This window comes from Xyrauchen texanus, chromosome 1, assembly GCF_025860055.1.
Source record: "Xyrauchen texanus isolate HMW12.3.18 chromosome 1, RBS_HiC_50CHRs, whole genome shotgun sequence".
Classification (NCBI taxonomy): domain Eukaryota; kingdom Metazoa; phylum Chordata; class Actinopteri; order Cypriniformes; family Catostomidae; genus Xyrauchen; species Xyrauchen texanus.
In genome coordinates, this window is record NC_068276.1 from 30400112 (window position 1) to 30418970 (window position 18859).

The window sequence follows — 18859 nt, forward strand, 5'->3', positions numbered from 1 at the left end:
AGTTTCGAGTTCTGAAACTTGCCATATGTTATAATGAATTATTATATATCAAAGATCAGAGAAAAATGGAGTTATCAAGTCATGACCCCTTTAAGGCCCTGTCTTGTGACCCACTAGCTGGAGGAAGCTGCTCTCTGCATGGTGCAATGTCTCAATGAGCTTTGCTCAAATTTTCGTTGATCATGTGATGGCCACTGGGGCTATTGAAAAGCCTATTTAATGTCACACTTCTTGAGTCTGCAGCCCTACTTCCTTTCTAGTCCCATCAGAGTATGACCTGAAGGAATTGCTAAATTGCTTAATCTTTTAGCTGCTATATATTTTGGTGGGAAAGCAGGCATGAAAGACAGGGCTTTTAATAGTGACTGCTGACAATGCCCCACAGACAGCCATGCCTAAATGAGGTGATAACTAGCACTAAGATGCTGTGACTCTCAGACAGACAACCTGTTGTTAACCTAAAAATAAATTTTTTGTTGTTGTTCTATACCCATATGACATTCTTTCCTCCATGACACAAAAGGAGATGTCAGGCAAAATGATGGCCTCGGTCAACATTCACTTTCATTGTATGGCAAAATAGATGAAAGTGAATGGTGACTGATGTAGACATTCTGCCTAACATCTCATTTTGTCCTGACTGAATTTGTTTTATATGAGCTATCAATTTAAATAGACACGATGCAATGGAAAGCATTGAATTAATTGCACCAACAAGAATATGAAAAATGCTTTACAGTTGTGTGCTTTCAGTGCTGTGTGTCTCTGTTGACTTGTCTGAAAAAATTTAAACCAAAAATTTGTCAGCTGTAAAGCAAGTTTAATATCTAGTAAGCATTTTTTGTCATGCTTTGTTTTTTACTACAGCTATAAATCACATTCTTTCAATCGTTTGCTTTGTGAGTTTTATTTTCGGAGTTTTACATTTCTCACATGTTGAGTTTGTTGCTTGTGTTAACTTTTTATAGGCCTGCTTGGCTGAATCATCATAAATTATGGACACTTGTCTAATCATTCTTGGTGTTCGGTTCATTTTATACCCCATAATTTTGTGACATTGTGATGAATGGGCACCTTGTCAATGAGGCCTTTATCAAACAAATTGTGATAAACTTGCTAATATCTAATTTTAGTGCTTCATCAATACAGCCATTTTATAAAAAGATCAATACCCTATTTACGGTGTGATTTGGTTGATTGTTTTTTTTTTTATTTAACAAGCCTTTCCTCGGGTGCTGGAAGATTGTTATGGCAGAGATTAATTGTGGGGTGAGGAGCTGCTGTCACTCTCCAAAACTGCAGCTGATGGATCGTCATTACATTAATGACCGGGTTGTTGACAAGCCTGTAAATTGCCTGAATGCTATTTCAAATATGTATTTGTTTTTCCTCCATTGTTTATGGTCTATTTAGGGCTTGTAAGTCAGTGTGGCTTGACGTGGACGTGTACTTAACGCCTAGGACAAATGCGCTTTGCCAATTTCATTTCCTCTCACAACAAATTTAATTTATGGATAACTGCCCATTTAGCTTTGCTTTGATCTCCCTTAACATCAACTAAATTTTGTTATGATTTTGTGCAAACAATCAAATTATGCATCTGCCAATACCATCTGATGATATTTGATGGTAACGTTAAAGGGACAATTGTCTCAAAAATTAAAATTCTATTATTCACTCATCCTGATTTTGCTCTAAACCTGTAAGACATTTTTCTGTAGAACAAAAGGAACTGGTGTTTTTTTTTTTTTTTTTTTTGCTTGACAGACTTTATTCAGTCACTGTTCACTTCATCAATTGTCAAATAAACTGTGTGAATATACATTTTATACATTCATGTTTTTTGTTTCACAAAATGTTATAGCTTTTTGCTATTTGTTATCAGATGTTTTTTCAAGGATGGAACATGCCATCTAATGAAACGGGCAACCAGTAAATAGACTCAGTTGGTGGTAAGGATGATACAGTTGAAGTCAGAAGTTTACATACACTTAGGTTGAAGTCATTAAAACACATTTTTTAACCACTCCACAAATTTTATATTAGCAAAATACAGTTTTGACAAGTCGTTTAAGACATCTACTTTGTGCATGACATGAGTAATTTTTCCAACAATTGTTTACAGACAGATTGTTTCACTTTTAATTGACTAAATCACAATTCCAGTGTGTCAGAAGTTTACATTTTAACTGTGCCTTTAAGCAGCCTGGAAAATTCCAGAAAATTATGTCAAGCCTTTAGACAATTAACCAATTAGCTTCTGATTCTGATTGGAGTCAATTGTATGTGTAACTGTGGATGTATTTTAAGTCATACCTTCGATCTCAGTGCCTCTTTGCTTGACATCATTGGAAAATAAAAAGAAATCAGCCAAGATGTCATAAAAAAAGATTTGTGGACCTCCACAAGTCTGGTTCATACTTGGGAGTAATTTTAAAATGCCTGAAGGTACCACTTTCATCTGTACAAACAATAGTACGCAAGTATAAACACCATGGGACCATGCAGCCGTCATAACACTCAGTGAGGGGATGCATTCTGTCTCCTACAGATGAGCGTAGTTTGGTGCAAAAAGTGCAAATCAATCCCAGAACAACAGCAAAATAAACACCTGTCTTAGTTTGGGCACTGTGCCCGCTGCTCTCAAACACGCCATTGTTAGGCCGCTGCTCAAGAAACCCAACCTTGATCCCTCCATACTTTCCAACTTCCGTCCAATATCTCACCTGTCATTTCTGTCCTAGTTGATGGAGAAGCTGGTTTTCTCTCAGCTTCAGTCTCATCTCCAACTGCACGTCATTGGTGATAAATTTCAGTCCGGTTTCAGGTCTAGACATAGCACCGAATCGGCACTATTGAGGGTCCATAATGACATTCTTGGAGCACTGGACTGTAAAAGCTCTGTGGTTTTGGTGTTACTGGATCTGACCGCTGCATTTGACACCGTGGATCATGCCATTCTTATCTCCCGTCTTTAGGGCTGGGATAAACGATTATTTTTTAAACTATTAATCTAGCGATTATTTTTTCGATGCATCGATTAATCTAACGATTCGTTTTTTCAGTCCGATTCGATTTCGATTTGATTAATTGACTTGTGACAACACCGGTAATACCGGTTTCATCGGGGGTAGGGGTGTATAAAATGTAAAAAAAAATAAATTTGCTGGGAGTTTGATTGACTGGCGATCTGATCAATCAATCTGATCAATCAATCATAATACTCCATTTTTGTCCGACAAAGTAGTCAGGAGAGAGAAGATTAACGTCGGTGGATTTAAATAATGGATTGTAGGCTACCATACTGATGTCTTTCCGTGGTTAAAACAACAGTCCTTCTGATGTAGGCTACATTCATGTTTAGCCTATTTGATGCTATAAATTAACCAAGGAAAAGATGATCGGTTCACGAGCAGCTTTAACTGAGGCAATCTGTCACGACACATTAAAGAGCCACAAAATAGTAGGCCTATTTATGGTTTAATTTTCTTTGAATGACCAAATTTGAAAGTTGAGACTTTATTAAATGTTACCTGCTTGGTCCTGTCTGTCAGCGCGTTGTCAGTGTCCTCTATGTATTTTTCACGACATTCATAGCTATAAGCGAAAACTTTAGGTGTCGACAACGTATTATAGCCTACTCCAACATCGAGTGCAAAGTGGGGAGTTGAAAAAAACTTACGGTGCTCTGTCATCTGCAGCTGCAACCGGGTGGCGCCTCTTAAGGTGCTGGTGCATTGCCGTGGTGCTAGAATGGAAGGCCATCTCCATTTTGCAAAGACGACAAATCACGGAACTGTTTCCTTTTAAATGAAAGAATTCCCATACTTTAGAGGAACGAGTGCATGCGGCCTTGCACTTCTGATAGTCTGAGGAGCCACTCGTGTTGCTACTACTTGCTGGCGCCGCCATCTTTGTTTTGGGTCCGACGAATCGATGCGCATATTTTGCGTCGACGTATTTTTTGCGGCGACGTCATCGATGACGTCGACGCGTTGTCCCAGCCCTACCCGTCTTCAACATGTTGTCGGTCTGCAGGGCGTGGGGCTCAATTGGTTCTCTTCTTATCTCACTAACAGAACCTTTTCAGTAATGCTTAATGACTTTTCCTCCTCAGCTGCCCCTCTGTCTTCCGGTGTGCCTCAAGGATCCATTCTCGGTCCGATTCTATTTTCATTGTATATGCTGCCACTTGGTAAACTCATTTCCAATCACAATGTTCATTTCCATTTCTATGCTGATGACCTCCAGATCTACCTTCCTGTGATTCTGAGCAATCGTTCTGCACTGGATCCTCTGCATAACTGCCTTCAGGACATCAAACAGTGGCTTTCCCAGAATTTCCTTCATCTGAATGAAGGAAAGACTGAGTACATTCTGTTCAATCCGGACTCATCCAATAGGTTTGGTCCTCTAACACCTCAGTTTGCACCCAATGTGCGTAACCTGGGAGTTATTTTTGACAAAGGTATGCAGTACGATAAACAGATTAGTGCAGTTGTGAAGGCAATCTTTTACCAGTTAAGGCTCCTGAGTAAGGTCAAACCATTTCTGTCCAGAGCTGACCTTGAAAAAGCCATTCATGCCTTCATTAGACTACTGCAATGCCCTCTACATTGGATTTAATCAATCACTTCTCAACAGGCTTCAACTGGTACAAAACGCAGCAGCGCGTCTCCTCTGCGATGCCACCAAACACTCACATATCACCCCGATCCTCCGCTCGCTCCACTGGCTCCCGGTGCGGTTTAGGGTGGAGTATAAGGTCCTGCTGTTCGTGTTCAAGGCCATTAATGGTTTGGCCCCGGCCTATCTCACAGAATTACTAACGGTCCACCAACCAGCCAGAACCTTGCACTCCTCTGAACACACCTCTCTGGTGAGTCCAAAGTTTAAATATATAAAGTTTGGAGGTCGGTCATTTGCCGTTCAAGGCCCAAAACTGTGGAACGCACTTCAACCACACTTACGAAGTATCACCATGTTAAGTGTTTTTAAATCGCAGTTGAAAACACATCTGTTTAGACAAGCTTTTAACACGTAGCCTCCGACTTGACTCGATTGCTATTTTTATGTACACTTGTGTTTTTTATATTCTGTTGTCTATTGATTTTTTTACTGGAAAGTGCCTTGTGCACCTTTTGGCTGTTGTAAGGCGCTCTACAAATAAAATTTGATTGATTGATTGATTGAGCAAAGGACCCTATGAAGATGCTGGAGGAAACAGGTAGACAAGTATCTATATCCACAGTAAAACGAGGCCGATATCGACATAACCTGAAAGGCTGCTCAGCCAGGAAGAAGCCACTGCTCCAAAACCACCATAAATAAGCCAGATTACAGTTTGCAAGTGCACATGGGGACGAACTTCTTACTTTTTGGAGAAATTTCCTCCTGGTCACATGAAACAAATATCTAACTTTTTGGCCATAATGACCATTGCTATATTTGGAGGAAAAAGGGTGAGGCTTGCAAATCGAGGAACACCATCCCAACCTTGAAGTACGTATTTCATGTTCTGGGGGTGCTTTGCTGCTGGAGGGACTGATGCAGTTCACAAAATAGATGGCATCATGAGGAACTAAAATTATGTGAATATATTGAAGCAACAATTTAAGACATCAGACATGAAGTTAATGCTCAGTTGCAAATGGGTCTTCCAAATGGACAATAATCCCAAGCATACCTGCAAAGTAGTGGCAAAATGGCTTAAGGACAAAAAGTCAAGGTGTTGGAGTGGCCATCACAAAGCCCTGACCTCAATCTGATGGACAGAACTGAAAAAGCGTGTGTGAGCAAGGAGGCCTACAAACCTAGATCCACAAGTTCTGTCTGGAGGAATGAGCAAAAATTCCAGCAACATAATGCTACCAAATACTAACAAAGTGTATGTAAACTTCTGACCCACTTGGGAATGTGATGAAAGAAATAAAAGATGAAATAAATAATCCTCTCTACTATTATTCTGACATTTCACATTCTAAAAATAAAGACGTGATTCTAACTGACCTAAGACAGGGAATGTTTTCTACGAATAAATGTCAGGACTTGTGAAAAACTGAGATTAAATGTGTTTGGCTAAAGTGTATGTAAACTTCTGAATTCAACTGTATCTTAAATTGGAACACTACTTCAGAAGAGATGGTCTCAGTGTTAACTTTAGTTTGCAGATATAACCCCTAAAACAGTGTTTTTTCAGCGCAGTCAAGTTTCTTGAAAACAAAGAAATTTCAGTGTTTTAAATTATTACAACTTGTGCATTATCCCGACCGCTTAATTGGACTAATCCCTTGTATGGTTTCTTTTTCATTTGTCTCAGGTATGACAGACTACTCTGTGAAGCAGATCCCTAAATGAGCTGGTGTAGGGGAGCAAAACTGTGGCATACAGCACAGTCAGAGATTCTCTGGTGAATGGAGCTGGGTAAGAAATATGATTGAGGGGTGTTATTTACACCTAGATATAAAGCTAGCAACCAGCTAATATCAATGTGTTGTTCATACAATCTTGTTCAAAATGTAATAAGTGCTCCACAGTTGATTGTTAAAAACATTCTCTTGGATCTTTGCTGATCATGGTGATTTGAAGTTCTTTGTAACTATCAGAGCCCAGATTCGAAATAGCTCATCATTGTCAATATTAAATGTACTTAAAAGGACTTATAACTCTACATTAGTCAATCAGTGCAACAGTTAGACTTCTAGGAAGGTGTAAATGTAATCGTGTGATCTGATTTAGTTTAAGCCCTGTGAATTCATCCATGCATGAAACCTACGAATCTCCTTTTATTCAAAAAGAGAGAAATTATCGTTAGTCTATTTTCAGCCATAAAACCCTGTTTTTATATATATAAAAACCTGTTGCTGGCATTGGCAATGGCATTGGCAACATACACTTGCATTGGCATTGGCAACATACACTTTTAAGGGTATTGGGGCTTGCACTGTATATTCTGCTGGGCTCATTATGTCCTTTCATGACAATCCCATAAAGCAAAAAAAGAACATTGTTCTAAAATAAATTTCCATTTCCATATCTGTAAACAACTCTCTCCTGCAATCTTCATACTGTCCAGAGATGCTTGGTTATAGGAGGAGGAATGGGCATAAGACTAATATAGTTAAGCCAGACAGGATGTTGGGTCACTGCTAATTCTCTTTGTTTTGCGAGCAAAGTTAATAACACTAGAAGAAATCTTTTTGGCATATTTATTTTAGATATGTCAGCTAAGCAGAAACGGCAATTTCCAACTTTTGTGCCATGCTTGTGGTGGCTTCCTTTACTTCAGAATGCAAAGACTGACACTCTTTGCATACGCTGAAGTTTTGTATGGAAAACATGTAATGCACAAGTAATCAAATATTTGTATGTGATTGCAAATTTTAAGGAACATATAACCAGTACATCAATTGGATTAAATTTGTTTGGATTGAAGAAAATGAATGTATGTTAACGTACTCGATAACTTGGATCAGCAGGTTTTGACAACTTTTAACAATTTTTGCTGTCCATGCCACCTCCAGTGCATGATGTCATTAAAGTAAAAAGGACATACCATATACTGATAAATTCTGAAATTCATGTACATTTTTCAACCTTTTTCTGAAACAATGATGATTGTAATGAAAACCTTTGTATTACATTTTGAAAGGGGGCAAAACAGAGCACTAATTTACCAACATCAATGTTGCCAGAAATTGTAAACACTCATTAGTCGCTCTTTCACTTTACTGTCAGAATGAAAGGCTCTTGTGTGTTTGCTAGTGCAGTTTGTGTGTTGGTCATAATGGCTCTGTCTGATGGTTTGCTTCTTCATTTGATGAGAAGTGTTTAATCCCCTGTTGACTATAAGATTTAAAGTAATTGTAATTTTTGTACGTTTTTGGTAATATAACAAATCAAGTCCCCTTATTGCTGATGAATTGGATGAGGGGGCATTATCTACGAAGCAATTTCTTTGTTAACACACTACAAGAAGATATATGCTTAGAAACACTGTTTATTGGAGCAGCACCAATTTGAATAGGCCATTGACCAGCAAATTTGCAATCAAATTTGTAATAAAATGGGGCCTGATGTATAAATGTTGCGTACACACAAAATGGGCATTAGAATGTGCGTAAGCAATTTTCCACAAACATATTGTGATTTTTTTTTTAATAAAAAAATAAAAACATATGTGCGCAACTTCCGGACACATTTCTGTGCGTATGCTCCATTCAAATGGACTTTTATCGATAAAAAGGGTGTGCATGATGATGTCATGCCTAAAAAAACACTTTGTAGAATAAGTTTTGTTTTAGCGCAAAAGAAATCTGCCCTGAAGCCGTTTCCTTTCAGAAATTTGTGTTTATCGCTAATTCGCCTCCCAGATGTCCCTAATCTTTTTCATCCGAAGTTTGGGTAAAATGGGGAGATTATTGAGACAATTCATTTAAATGAGCCAGTTTACTGTAATTTTAATTTCACAAATAAAAGCAATCAGAAGAGGAGGAATTGCAATCAAAAGGGAGCAGTTGCTCTTCTGATAGGACTGTAATATTGGTCCTGATGTTGCACCTATCGCAGGTTGTCATCGGTTCCGACCCGATAGCAGATCGTCATGGCCTTGTTCAAGCTGGCAACCTGCACAAGTAGAGGTGGAAACTTTTGGTCTCGGTATAAGGACCATCAATCGATGTGTATGCATGCACAGCTATTAAAGAAAACTGATGCGGTGTTATATCAGGGTTTACACATGATACATTCCTGATATTCAATATTTTGAACAATCCTCTAATCAAAAGCATCGCCATCACAACCTCATTATGTCCCGCATATTTCTCCAGCAACTGTTAACGACCAACTAAACTTGATTATCATTTAAAATATATTTTAGCTTCAAAATGCGAATTATATTTTCTGAAGAAGCTTTAAATGCGATCTGAGGAAAGAGGGTTAGATTTAAAATATTTAAAGTTTTAAAATGTTCAAAAGCTCATTTTCTGAAAGTGAACTCAGCATTGGAAAAATAGTTCTGATAGTTTATATTCTTGAAAAAAGTAAAAAGGGTAAAGCTAAAAGCTTATTTTTTTTTTTTTTCGTTTGGTAATTTTTTATTTTATTTAATGCTTTTTTCGTTTGGTAATTTATTTAATTTAATACAGGGGATTTTTTTCAAAAGCAGACTAAACAATAATTTAATAGAATTGGGCTGTAAGCACGCTGAAGCTTTTCACCTAGTATTGTGAATTTATTCTTTATTTAAAACATCTTTATGCAGAGAAATGATATGTTTATTTTTTTTGTACTGTGGGCAAATTTTGTGACTGCCGTCTATTATTTTGAATGGTGTGGACAAGAAACTTAATAAATAAATGGATGGGTATGCGATTAATGTAAGTGGCCATTCATTTGTTCAACATGCACGAGATATTTGTGTTGGCACTCCTGAAAGAATCATGTTTGCAGATCGGCTCTATATGCCATAAAGATCAATCCATAATAACGTACAATGAATTAGCTTTCAATACTGTCATCATGATTAACACAGGCTAATGATTGGGGCAAACTCTGTCATATGACACTACATTTTCACGTTAATGCCAATTTTATCAACAAAAAGTGTTTCCAAAATATTTTTTCATGACATTTGATGTATCAACATAGTTTATGCTCTTGAGTTAAATGGAAAAATATTATGTCGACCTTTGTGACGTTTTAGCGATAATGTGCATTTCCATCAGCTTTATTTTGATGCGCTAAAACATTTTTGGCAAAAAAATTCTTGGATGGAAACCTAGTTAGTGAAACACCCGTTCTAGTCTAATGAAAACATTATGAAAAGTACATTTGCAGTTCAGCTGTTTTGAATATAATATACCAGTTAAATATAAAATTAATGCGATGATATCAGACAATGCTGCACAAAGAATTTTAATAATTTTTGTTTTATTTCCAGTACTAAAATATTTAACTTCTCAATAAAAACACCCTTAAAAAGGTTTTCTGAGAAGCAAACTTGCTTAGGTTAGATTTATGTCTGCAAAGATAATTTTTTTTAGATGTGTTCTTTGAAAACAATTTACAGTCTCATCTCTTATAATACAGTTTCTCGTACCGTTAAATGCAGTAATCCCATGTCTGGATGGTGAAATGCATATGGTAATTGTATGCAGATGAGAATATGCATAGTATAAACAGGTGTTGTACACTATATATGGTTATTTTGGGGAGGAGACGGGGAAGGGAATGAATTACGTGCATGTATGCACAATCTTCCGCTAGCTGGGATTTATTAAGGGAACTCTGCGCAGGTTCTGGCATACATGCTCTTTTATAAATCTGAATCTTTTGTGTGTGTACGCATAATGTGACTTTTGTGCTTGCGCACAAATTTAGGAAGACATTTAAGCAGAATTTTATACACGAGGCCCCAGGTATTTCATAATATCAGTAGTCTGTTATTTGTAGTGTATAAATCACTGCACAGCTCCCCATGTTGTTGGATTGCTTTACATAATGTTGGAAAAAAAGAAACAAAATAAGACATGTCACAACACCAATTCGAAGTAAAGCAGGTCATGTTCAAGGTACTATTAGTGCTCCACCAGTACATTTCTGCAAGATGACTAACATATTGTATAAGGGAAGACTCGTATGAGGAAAGCTCTACCTGATTTATTAGGTTTAAGGGTTGGGTTATAGTTTATCTGACCAATCGTGTAACACTTTCCTGATGAATATTACTGAATCGTCAATGACGTGACATGACATACAGTTCAATGTAATATATATATATATATATATATATATATATATATATATATATATATATATATATATATATATATATATATATATATATATATTTATTTATTTATTTATTTATTTAAGGGATGTGCATGAGTAGTCGAATATTCGATCGTTCGTTCTGTAATAATTTCGCAAAGTTTTGCTTTGCTGGCCTTGCATACTGTGAGACGCATGTTAAATCCTGAACACACAAACTAAAACTCAGTTATAACAGAATGCACTGGGTGGCGCTGTTGAGTGTGGACACAAGTTGATCAAATTTTTTGAGCAAACCGTTTCTGTCACTCAGTGACATAGACAGATGGACACTAAAAAAGCAGGTTATTGTGAGAATGTGGCTTACTGTGAGAAAGCTGGGTTTTTGTTTAAATGTAGTGGATATGCGGTGTACACTTTACTCTCGTATATGTGCAGCTCATCAGAAAGTAGAGTCATCGACACCGTAGCAACGTAATACCCGCAATGCTTCTGTAAACAACAAACATGGCATCTGAGAAAGACTATGCTAGCTGAGGTAAGGGACATTTCATCATTTAAACTGATTTGTTTAAATTAGTATAGTTTACTGAGCACGTGTATATGCTTGTCTTTCTCAACAAAAACGAAACATGAGATACAATATAAACATGATAACTATTTTATGCAGAGTGTTTATATTTGTTCTGTACGTTAACTACATCAGTCTACTTCATTAGCTGATTCTTTTTCTTCGCTTTGCGTGAGTTTAAATGCTGTCATTGTTTAAAAAATAATAATAAAAACACGGGACATGATACAAGCTTGTTTTGAATATAATTAGAAGCTTGTTTTGAAATACCCATCCCTTATAAATATATACATATCTTCCAGAGACCCGAGCATGACTGCTGTGTGCATTTTACATTTCCATTTCCCTTTTTTTTTTTTTTTTTTTTTTTAAACCGCAAATAGTCTTCCTAAAAAAGGAATAAAATGTCCTCATATGGGGAAATTTTTTTCTTCATTCCATAAGATTTACTATAGAATAGATTTAATAAATATATATATATATATATATATATATATATATATATATATATATATATATATATATATATATATATATATATATATATATATATATATATATATATATATATATATATGGGCTGACAATCGATTCACATTTTTAATCTAATTAATTACATGGTGTCCCGAATAATTAATCGCGATTAATCACATATACAAATATTTGCTGAGCCCCTCATATAACAATAATTCAATATATATTGATGAAATAATTATACATAGTTATCTTTAAATATTCAAACATTATATATATATATATATATAATATTCAGATAATTAAAATGCTTTACATTCTTGTGGCAGAAGAGTTAATAATTGATAAGACAATACAAAAAGCAACTTTAGAATACAATGTATTGTTTACTACCATAAACGCATCATAATCACGTGACTGAAACCCAAGAATTGAACATAAACCAAACATTGGCATACAGTACAATCACTTCGAGATTCATTATGATGGACCTGTCAATGAACAGCTGCGTCAGACATGCTTGTGTAGCGTCTTGGATGCGTTGCATCATAAACATAAAATTTTTAGGTCAAGTTAAATATAGTTTAGTACTTAGAAAACATATTGAGATCCCTTAGTTCGGATTTGCGCTCCACGTGTTTTGAACTCAAGAATGTAACGCATGTTTGTGTTGTTCTGCTGTTCAACTGTGTTTTTCTTAACTATATAAACTGCGCATTGCCACGCAGCTGAAGTTTCACTTACTGCCCTATGGAGTAAACGGGTGGTACTACAAGCTTGCATTTCTCAGGAATCTTCCATATTACGGTCCGGGGGCATTGCAATTTAATTGCGTTAATTTTTTTAATGTGTTATTTTTAGTCAAATGAATTGCACTGAATTAAAGTGTTAAACTGACAGCCCTAATATATATATATATTCTATAGTAAATCTTATGATGATGATGATAAAATATGTAATATTTTTACATATCCTGTGAAGTCAATGTTGCTTGAACACTTTTGCTTCGCTATGATCAAGGACAGAGTTATCAAAAGATTAAAGTCTCCTCCCAATATTACATCATGAGGTGGGCCAACGGCTTGCAACATTCCTATAAAAAGCCCTGACCATCAACATTAGGTGCATAAATATTAGACGAAATAAGACTTTGTCCCTGAATTTCAGCTAAAACAATAATAACTCTTCTTAATTTGTCTTTACTCTGTTTGAGACATTTGAATTGTAGATGTTTACTTATCAGTGTAATGACTCCCCTGCTCTTATTCCAGCACTATAAAAAAAAATGCCCACCCATATACAATTTTTCAGCTTCCTGCAGAGAAAGATGTGTTCTTGAAGAAACTCTATCATATTTCTTACATTTTAAAAAGAGAAATAGCCTTCCTTCTTTTTATGGGGTGCGCCAACACATTCACATTCCAGGTGGAGAGAGAAATCTGTTCATATTAACATTTTATATTTTGACATATAAGAAAAAATTGTGTGTGAAAAACATTATAAAGACCCCATTCCAACATTAGTGCACCCATCAAAACCCGAACATCCCCCGGAACAAAACAAACAGAAAAAAGAAAATCGTGTGCATTAACCCCACGCACGACAGTGCCAACTGGCATCCGTCCCTCCAAACTCAAACAGTCCATACACGCCTACGAGAACCCCATGACAACTTTGCTGAAGATCAGTTGAAGAGAACAGCTATACTGCAGAAAAAAAAATTGTTATCTGAGAATGTTGAATATAATATTAAAAATACTAAAAATCCTTTTAAAAAAGATGCATTCACCTGAGAAGCAGCATATAAGATATTTAGACTTGCTTTTAGAGAATACTTGAATATAAGTATTTTTTTTGTCTTTACTGCACTCACAGAAGTATAACAAAGTGAAAAAAAAATACTCATGTAAATATACAAAATACACTTACTGTATATTTAAGATACATCCTCTTAAAGCAAGTTTAATTATCTTTTATGTTGCTTCTCAAGTAAATGTATTTGTTTTAAGGATTTTTAGACAATTGTAAATGGAAAACATGACAAACACTTGATAATAATATATATATATATTTTTTTTTTACAGTGAATTTCTAAAATAATTTTTTTCCCCTCTTTATTGTAAGCACGTTTAGTACAACTTTTTAAGCCAGGGCACAAGCTGAAATATCAGTTAAGAGCTAATGATTAATCATTGCAATAATCACCTGATTGTTCTAATAATCATTAGATTAATCGAGTACCGTAATTTCCGGACTATAAGCTGCAACTTTTTTCCCACACTTTGAACCTCGCGGCTTATACAGTGACGTGGCTAATATATGGATTTTTCCCACTTTCACGTGTTATATATATATATATATATATTTTAAAAAAAAACATTAAGACGTGCTCAGTTTTTTGGCAGCGTGAAGCTTTCAATGAAATTGCCGAACGGGTTAAGGTCAAAACAACTTTTTTTGTTTACTGTTTAGATTAAATCGAGCGCGCTCAAACTTCCCATCATTCTGATTACGGTAGTAATTTTGTCACCCTCAAGACACGGAGAAATGCATATGATGCAGCTTTCAAGTTGAAGGCGATTGATCTGGCTGTTGCACGGGAGCTTGGTCTTAATGAGTCGATGATAAGACGTTGGAAACAGCAGCGTGAGGAATTGACTCAGTGCAAAAATACTAAATCTGAGGCTATTCAACTCTGACACCGAAGGAGATGACTTCAGTGGTTTCAGTACACAGGACGAGAAAGATAGTGACCAATGACTTTCTTGGTAGGCTACTATTTACTGCAAATGTTTTATTACAAGCCGTGTGTGGCAGTGGGGGCGTGGTCAAGCGCCCGTCCGGGAGAGAAAAGCGGTAAGGGCACTTACACCGGTGTCTAATTTCAAGTGCCCTGCTTCACATGTCCTTCTTGGGAAAACTGTCACACGGGCACCAGTGTGACAGTTTTCAGCAGGGCACTTGACGTTCCAGGTAAGGCTTTTAATGGCCACAGCAATGTTTACAATCAATTTTATAAAGTTTCTCAATTCTTCTATGCGCCAACACTAGACTGACGTGTGTCACTCTGTCAGCTCTGTGGCTGCTGCCTTTTTATGCCGCTCTCCCCATGCTTACTGAAATTAGACACCGGTGTTAGACATAATTTAGCTCAGGTGTAAGTGCCCTTACCGCTTTTCTCTCCCGGACGGGCGCTTGACCACGCCCCCGCTGCCACACCGTGTTTCGTTAAAGCCTATTTATTTTTGTTACAAGCCGTGTTTCGTTAAAGCCTGAGTAAAGTTCATTGCTTATAGACAGGTGCGGCTTATTTATGTTCAAAATAATATTTTATTTAAAAATCAGTGGGTGCGGCTTATATTTGGGTGCGCTCAATAGTCCAAAAATTACGGTATCAAAATAATCGTTAGTTCCAGCCCTAGTACATTCCATCCATAAAACTGTCCTGAAGGTGTGTTTCTCTACAAAATAAACTCCAGCTGCTAGGCGGAACAAGCACAAAAAAAAGTGCTCTGTTTCCTCGAACAGTAAGTGAGCATTTCCACTCGGTAAGGTGACTTACTCCATTGACATCGCTTGCTGTGGGCATGTGAATATTTTACAGCCATCCTTAGCATCTACTCTCAATTTGGCAAGGAATATCAGACAAAAGTGACCTTCCATTGTTTTAAAAGTTTCTTGCATTCCTTGAATCAATCACGCTTCTCTCGTCAAATTTGCAAATTCTGGCAACAAGAAAATGCTGTGGTTTTTCTAATAAACCTTCCTTTACTCCTCGCCTTGTGTAACACAATATCTTTAATGGATGATCTCAGAATCTGTCAGAATTGATTGGGCCCGTCTCCCTCTGTGGATCGCCGAGCAGGAACCCTGTAAACTCGCTGGATTTCCATCTTATGGCCTGCTATGTCGAGCAGATTTGGAAGGAGCTCATCCAGGAATTCAGATGATATCCTGTCCCTCTTCTGCCTCTAGAATTCAGACGATACGGACGTTATTCTGCTGGCTGCGGTTCTCCATGTCCCCTAACTTCTCCCAGATGCGCTCTAAATCCACCTTGGTCGCTAGAGGATTAGCAGATAATTCCCTCTCTGATGACTCCCAGGTAATCAATCCATTTCTCGACATCTTCCACTCTTGTAACCACCTTAGTGAACTTCACCTCCATGACAGTGATCAATCGACGTATCACAGCAAGATCCTCCAAGTCAGCTACGACCTATGTCAGCATTGCCGACATGTTCTGCATCTCTCACACTTCTCCGTCTAAATCGACTCCCAGGCTTGCGGCCTGCTCAGGGGTGTCAGCTTGATCGCTTAAGAGTATTTTAAAGTCTCCAGAGCCTGAGGGTTTTGAATTCTTTGACATATTGTCCTCCTACTACAGTTATGGACAGAGTGTATTGAATATCACCGGTTTATATAATGAAAACTGTTGTAGCGAATCAGCTCTATGAAATATTAATAATCAATCATAACTTGTTATAATCGATTATGAATATTTGGATCAGTTAATCGGGTTAACTTGATGTAGCTACATTAACATTACAACCAAATACTCGGTTCATCCCGTGAACACTCAATATTGGTTATTAATTAATTAATTAATAAAAATGTACATTTCCGGGGCATGGGAAATGTCTTTCTTACTAAGTATTAAGAGCAAGTAGTCAAAATCTATGATTAGTGACTTTAGATATGAGCTTGAGACACAGACAACTTTATGTGTGACATGAACAAGACTTTATTAACTAGACTAAACATTTAAACTACTCTAACATACATATACATACATGCATACAGTTTACCAAGGGAAAGAGGGCTGAAGCAGAATACAGGAAGGCAAGAAGTTATAGCATTGTTTCAAGTTCAGCAGATCAACAGCCTGAGCAAACCATCATATTAGTTCTGACACGCCCTTTTTAGAAAGGGGTAAGGATACTTAATGTATCAAATAATGAGACTAAGTTTGATACTTGCATGTCCCATTTGAATTAAACTGTCCTGATGCAATTTGTTGAGGCTCCAGTTGATCTTTGATGATGTTGTCTTGATGAGAGAGAACCAGTGGGAGTCAGAGGATCTTGGGTGAATGGAAAGACAAGGCCGTAGCCTGGTGCACGCTTGGGAGTCCTTGGGGGCCTTCTAGTTCAGCATCATCTTCATTAGGACTTCTCAGGAAGGACCAAGAGAGTAAGAGAGCACGAGGCTCAGAGAGCTAAGAGAGGGCTAAGAGGACCAGAAAGCAAGAGGACAAGAAGCAAGAGAGAGAGAAGGGCCGGTGTGGATGCAATTTATAACCTTAGCATCTTAAAATCCACGATCCCGGTTCCGGGATTTAAAATTACGTCAGTAAAAATGTACTTCCAATTTTAAATGTATGCGAAGGAGTTATGAGCTCATATCTGGTACCATTTGAAAGCTTAGAATGTCTACTTTCTTGAGATATGCATCACTTTGGCATTTGTTTTACACTAAGTAACTTATTTACAATAAATTACATAGTTCCACCCATCAAAAGTCGTGGTCATAATTATGTGCGTTTTTGAATACATATGTCTCATATCGCTCAAATATGACGCACATGTACAAACCATGTATCAAATGAAAGCTCTCATTGCCAGTAAGAAGTTCCAATAAGTCTTTTTATTGAGGTATAATCACATATCTAATACACTTCGAATGAATCATGAAGTATACAATCATACAAGTGAAATTATTGAATATTTGCCGTGCTACTCGCGACTAGACAGCACAGTTAGCCACAAATGCTACATAATCCTTTACCTTAGGTTATTCTCTGCAAAATGAGCCGCTTTTCAGTGTTTTCTGTGGTTGTGTGCCCAAGTAATCCCTCGATATGTCACACGAGTGCAGAAACACCACAAAGTAATGTTATATGATATTCAACAATCCAGGAAAATATGTAAACATCCGATCTGGATAAAGCATATATTGCCGTAAAGCTTAGACCCTCCGCTTTCCGGCAATGTCTCTCAAGATCAAATAGACCAATCAGGGGCTGTGATATTGCATCCAGACTGTGAAGTGATCACTGGGTAGGTTACGTCACAAAACACACAGACGCTGCCTCACCAGACACCAGAGCGCATATTTACCACTTTCAACAGTGTTTTATGTAATGACAAAGGGTTTTCTGTAAAATTACACTGGGATTTTGCATTTATAGCACTGTATATGGGTATGGGGAGACTTTAGATTTGGGTAGGCGGAAAGTACACCAAAAAAGGTAATATTCCTCCCTTCAAATAAATTGAAATAGATATTAAATAAAACATGATACAGACAAAATTCCTTTTTCAGGTATTTGCTGACATCTAGTGGAAACAGCCAAAACTGTCTGCTTGCTGCTAGGGTTTACAGGGCTTGAGTTATACACTTTCAAAAATGAATTTATATAAAAAAAATCAAAAAGCGCCTCTTTTTTTAGGAGGGTTATTACTGTTCAGACAACATATATTTAATTTTTTTTTTTTATTTTTAGCAGTGTTTTATGCAACTTCAAAGGGTTTCCTGTAAAATGACACCAAAACTGTGTATTTAGGCCAAAGTATGTGGAAATGGGAAGCTTTTTAATTTGGGTAGGCCAAATCCAGGCGGAAATCCCCAAAAATGGCAAGGTTCTTAAGAGGTTAGAAAACGTGTCCCACCTCTCATTGGCTCGACCAATAAGAAGGGTGAAAGTTCCAGGCGGGAATTTGGTTTATTGCTTTTTGTTCTAAGGGTGCTCATTGCATGTGCACCCTGCAGGGGTGGTAGCCGATGAACAAACTAGGAAATATTCTTGTAATACTAATATGTTGTTGTTATCGACATATCATGTACACAGTCATTTCGATCTTCAAAATACCAAGTTATAGAGACCAAATATGCCACACATATGATTTCGGTTAACCATAGTATGCAAAGTCTGAAACATTAACCCATTAGAGTTTGCAAGAAAACATAGACCAAACAACATTAAGGAAAATCATGAGATGGAACATTAGATACATGTCAATACATTTATCACATGGATATATA

At 36.9% G+C, this 18859-nt stretch overlaps 1 protein-coding gene across 1 annotated transcript in view; it reads left to right on the forward strand.

Moving 5' to 3' along the window:
* LOC127663349 (D-glucuronyl C5-epimerase B) overlaps positions 1-18859 on the forward strand; it is a 107434-nt gene that overhangs the window by 60929 nt on the left and 27646 nt on the right. The window contains exon 2 of the mRNA XM_052154934.1: positions 6320-6423. The gene's annotated coding sequence lies outside the window, so the exon portion shown is untranslated. The remainder of the gene's footprint in view (positions 1-6319; positions 6424-18859) is intronic.